The 5,349-nt window shown below is 29.0% G+C and overlaps 1 long non-coding RNA gene across 1 annotated transcript; it reads right to left on the reverse strand.

Annotated features, from left to right (window-relative positions):
• Positions 1 to 3,899: 3,899 nt before the first annotated feature.
• On the reverse strand, positions 3,900 to 4,668 carry LOC133816241 (uncharacterized). The gene is made up of 2 exons (XR_009885103.1): positions 4,216 to 4,668; positions 3,900 to 4,019 (listed from the first exon to the last, which is right to left on the reverse strand). It is a non-coding gene; the product is annotated as an uncharacterized LOC133816241 (long non-coding RNA).
• Between the last annotated feature and the right edge of the window lie 681 nt (positions 4,669 to 5,349).

Raw genomic sequence — 5,349 nt, forward strand, 5'->3', positions numbered from 1 at the left:
CTGACATTAAACAATAAAACATTCATTAATTAATGAATACTTGCAAGTATCTAATATTAACATATAAATAAAAACTATATCTCCTAATAAATACTATCTCAAATTTCCATTGTGTCTTTACAATCATAACTCACACACACATATATATATATATATATATATATATTATTATGTATATGTATACAAAAAGTATCCACTGAATAATCTACATACTATCGTAATGTGTTTTAATCATTTGAAGCAATAGTGATCTTTACAATTGTAACAGTAAAAAATTAACTCAAATAGACGCACAGACATTTATTAGAAAAATGCTTCTATCCAAGGAGTCTGATTGCAACCCGCCTAGTAAGGGCGGGTTGGCTCACGCTCTACATTTTAAATGAATTATATTGTAAAACCTCTGAAAAAGTAAGAACTTATGGTGTACTTATGCTCAAATATGTTAGAGTATGGCCCCACACAAAGATAAAGAATGATAAGAATACCTAGGTTAGCCGGTTTATATTACCGGTTTGAATTTTTGGATTAAAATATGATATCTTGATGGGATATAACTGTGATTATAGTTGTCAAATATTATTTTAATAATTATTCTAGGGGTTTTTATGTAATTTTGCTTATGCTTAGTAATCAATTCATGCAACGTAAATATGCAATACACAGTAAAGAAGTGATAAAACACAATATTTGTAATTATTTTACACAATTTTTGAACAAGGATTCACACTATACTTTTATTATTGTTTGGTAAAACATTGGACGTTCCATCAATTTTCAAAGAAACAGAGACCATTTGGATTCGCTTCTTGTTCTTGATCCGATCCAGAAATGAAAGATAGGATTTTGTTTGGGATAGTAAAGAGAGTAAGCGAGTGAGATTTGTGGAGTGAAGCAATTCATACACTAAAAGCAAAATTATGAATCTGATTTAGCTAGTGAAGTAAGTTTTTACTAAGATGACACTCTATCTAATACTAATAGCATTTGCAACCTTCTATTCTATGTACCCTCACCAGCTCCTTCATTTGTGCTATTTCCTTTTGCATCTCCTCGAGCTTAGATGTCCGCAAAACCTTAATTGCGTAAGTTATCCATTAGCACTCACAACCACTATCACACAATCTAACACACATTATGTGCAAAACAAATATAAATACTCACATCATACCAACATCATCATCCTTATTTCTAGTTTTCTCATTTTTCTAATCCGGTCCACCACGCTTCCGCTTGATCACCATTTTTGTACCTACCTGACCTGTCTTCCCACATAATCCAAGTCAAGATTAAATCAAACAGAGTCAAATTTGGGTAATATATGTAACTGAATTACCCAATCGTCATCCTTCAATTTTTATCAATCAATAAGAAGAAAGTAAACAAACATACATGCTTATTCCTCCAAAAATCTAAAGACCAAATAATTATTAAACAATAATTCTCATATAGATTCGACCAGCACTAATTAAATAAACTACCTTCATAGTGGAAATAAGAACAATGTACCCCTAATAATAACAAAAAAAAACTCATAAACAGAGATTCTACAGCACCAAAAAAAAAACCATAAACTATTAATCATAAAATCCATATTTACAATAGATTCTAACAATGACTCTTGCTCTCCTTCCCTGTCGTAATGGGTTTGCTTTCGTCGTCCAAAGACCGCACTCAATCAGTGTTCATCCACCAAATGTTAGACACGACCGTCGACTAAAATCTTCACCAAGAAAAGAGTCTTTGGCATTTTTTGTTATGTTTTTATTTTTTAAAAGATTAAAAGTAGAGGGCAAGGTAGTACAAAACAAGAAGAAGTAATAAAGATTCTGTTTCGAAATGGAGCTTTTTAAAGTTCACATGGGTAACTGGTTGTCTCTCTCCTCAATACACCCATTGTCAACTTATGGCTACCCCTAGAATGTAGACTGTAATTGTCAGATGCATATATACTTCCCATTATTCTTCCTATCCGTTGATTTTTTTAATGACATGATTACACAGTTGATCATTATTTAGAGCCGTCAGATTATTTATATTTGGATGAATGGCTGTGATTATCAGGTAACACCCGTCCCGCCTCAGTACCGGGCGGGACATCATCGGTGTCCTCTATCCATTATATCTTATATATTTATATATATATATACCAAAAAGTATCTATAGTAACCCAAAAGTCATTGTGACATCGGTTGCTCTTGTTAAGACCATATTAGGAAATTGGAAAAGTTTCAAAAGAAATAAATCAAAATGTAATCCCAAAAGTCAAGTCCTTAAATGATGTAATATAATAATTATAAATTTGTGCATTCATTATGTGTTAGTATATGTTTTTGTTTTAAGTTAGTAATGAATATAAAATTTAATATCAAGTACTAAAACTTGATGAGTAAAAAAAATAATATGTCATAAAAGAAAGAATACAAAAAATAAGGTTTCATTGTAATTAATTTATAAAAATTGTATTAGGATGAAGTTTTCCCAAATTATTTTCATAATAAGCAGCAGAAAGTGATTTGCTTGTCCAATTTTTTTTTTTTTTTTAAATCATAAAACTATTTTATATATTATCCATTTATTTTACATATATTAATCAAACTGAAATTAAATATTTCACCTCTGATAGTCTATCAAAAATTTCCTCCCTCTCTTTCTCCATATTAAAACCAACCTCTTATCCAAGCGAATAAGACTCATGGTAAAGTCTTACGGAATAATTTCTTCACCTTAGGATGAGTGTATGCTTGTGAAGTAAATAAGGTTTAATCTAGGATTCTATAAATGTGATCAACACATAAAATCTAATGAAAATAGAGAATGAGAAAAGTAGGATTTTTTTTGTTTTGTTTTTTCTCATGTGTTTATACTTCATAAGAATGATTAGAGTGCATGATTTAGTCTACCGACTCAAAAGAGAATAATATCTATATATATTATCATATTAGGGTTTTATTTTATTTAATTAATACAATTTGAATTAAGAGAAATTGGTGAGAATATCTATTTTTAAGGAATTTTGCACTCTGACCTATTTTTGATTATTTTTTGCAAAATTGTATTAGTCTAAAAATTTGATTAGTTGTCCAGATGTTTCAACCATCTATCTAAAAATTTTGATCGATTGCCTGAATTTTTTTACTAGTTATCTAAATTTTTTGACTAGCTGTCTGTCTTAATTATGAGAGGCCTTTTTGCAAATAATAATCAAAACTAAATTAAAGTGTAAAATAAATTTAAAAAATAAGTCATTTTTTCCAAAAGACCCTTTAATTAATAATGAAGGAAAAAATGTGACATAAATACCTATAATTTTACATTCATTACACTTAGAGTGTGATTGGTATTAGATTTAGATTTGATTTTATGTTTTCAAAAACTCAAAATGAGTGGACCTACTAAAATATATGATTGGTATGGTGTTTTTGAAAACTGTATCCTAATCAGAATTTTAATATTGTGTTATAATTTAGAAAACGAGAAAAACTTGTTTTCTCAGTTTTATAAAATTATTTTCCGAAATCCCACATATTTTAGTTTCGGTTATATTTTCAAATTTAATATCAATCACAGATTTAATATTTTTAAAACTCAAAAACAATTTACTGACATTGAACCAATCACATTTTCAAAAACATATTTTTAGTCACTAAATTCAGATTTTCATTTCAGAATACACTTTTCAAAAATACAGTTTTCTAATCACGAACCTATCACACCCTTGTATATCCAAGCTAATTTTTACGAAAAATACACAAGGTTACGTTTCGGGTGCAATCATTATTACCAACTCCGTTAAGTGTAGTAGAGAGTGACTAGGCAATTACGTGTTACAATATTATTTGTCCACACAATTTTTTTATTTACAGAAAGACTTTTTAATTTATTTTAAAATTAAAAAATATATATTTAATTAATAAAAATTAAACAAAATAACTCCCACGGTTCTTCTCTTCTTCCTCACCTTCCATAACCACCAGGAACTCATTACCTTCATACATCCAACCCAAATTTAAAACCACCTATCATTAAAACCAAAACTACCACAAGCACTCATTATCACCAAGAATAAAATCACATTTTTAATTCAATAAATGGAGTGAAAAATCGTATTAAATCAATTCAAAATCAAACCTAGAACAAACAAAATCAAAACCGAATTATTCAAACCAAACCCAGATTATAAATGATATTGATGACGTGTAACATGTATCTTACATAATTGGTGGTAAATATTTGAAGCCTCGAATTTTGAGCCCAATTCAAACCCAAACCCTAGAACAAGGAAGATCACTAAAGTTCGTCGCTGAAGTCGTGGTCCACATCTGCCTCCATGGTCACCAGCGGCATGGTTATGGAGGTGCAGATCTAAAATCACATCTCCCATGCCACTAGATCAGATCTAAAACCACTATGTTCTTGCTGGTCAAAGAAGAAGAGGGGAGAGGAAGAAGATGGAGAAAAAGGAGAGGAGAAATTGGTACAAGGAAGAAGATGTAGAAGAAGAAAAATAAAACGGAGGTGAGAAAAACGTCAGGAGAGAAAAGAAAAGAAAGAAAGAAAAAAATATTCAATTTAATTTGGTCTTTTTAATTAAAAATATTTATTGCAGTTTTCATTAATTAAAATAGGTTTTTAACTATTTTTTCTTGTTTTGAAATCAATTACTAAGTATTTTTTTTTTAAATATTCATGGACCAATAATATTGAGACACATGGTTGCAAGTTACTGCGTACTAGGCTTAACGGAGTTGGTCGTAATATTGCACCCAAAATATAAAGTTGGGTATTTCCCGTAAAAAAAAATTGAGTATATAAGTGTAATAAATTGAAAACTACAAGTATTTATGCTGTATTATTTCCAATATTAAATAGAGAATTAATCCAATTAAAATAATAGTATAAAAACTGACAATAATGACCAGAATGCTTGTGCATCTGTCCAAGAACAATGCTTGGACACCTATGATATCTCAAACAATTGGGGATATTTTTCTATTTAATTAATTAAATTAAAATAGATTTTATCTAGTATAGCATTCAAAATATTTTTAATTGAATATTAAAGTGATTTCCTAAATAAACTCGAACAACCTAATTCAATTCTTATCTAGTGACAATAATTAAAGTGATTTATCTAGTATAGCATTCAAAATATTTTTTAATTGAATATTAAAGTGATTTCCTAAATAAACTCCAACAACCTAATTCAATTCTTATCAGCCTTTTAAAATATAAAATATTTAAATATTAAATGTTTTATTATCTTAAAATTAGGGGTAAATATTTGACCCGAAAAACCCACAAACCCGCCCGACCCGCAACCTAAAAACCCGTTTTTTGAGAAAATCC

Source organism: Humulus lupulus, chromosome 2 (genome assembly GCF_963169125.1).
Source record: "Humulus lupulus chromosome 2, drHumLupu1.1, whole genome shotgun sequence".
Taxonomy (NCBI): domain Eukaryota; kingdom Viridiplantae; phylum Streptophyta; class Magnoliopsida; order Rosales; family Cannabaceae; genus Humulus; species Humulus lupulus.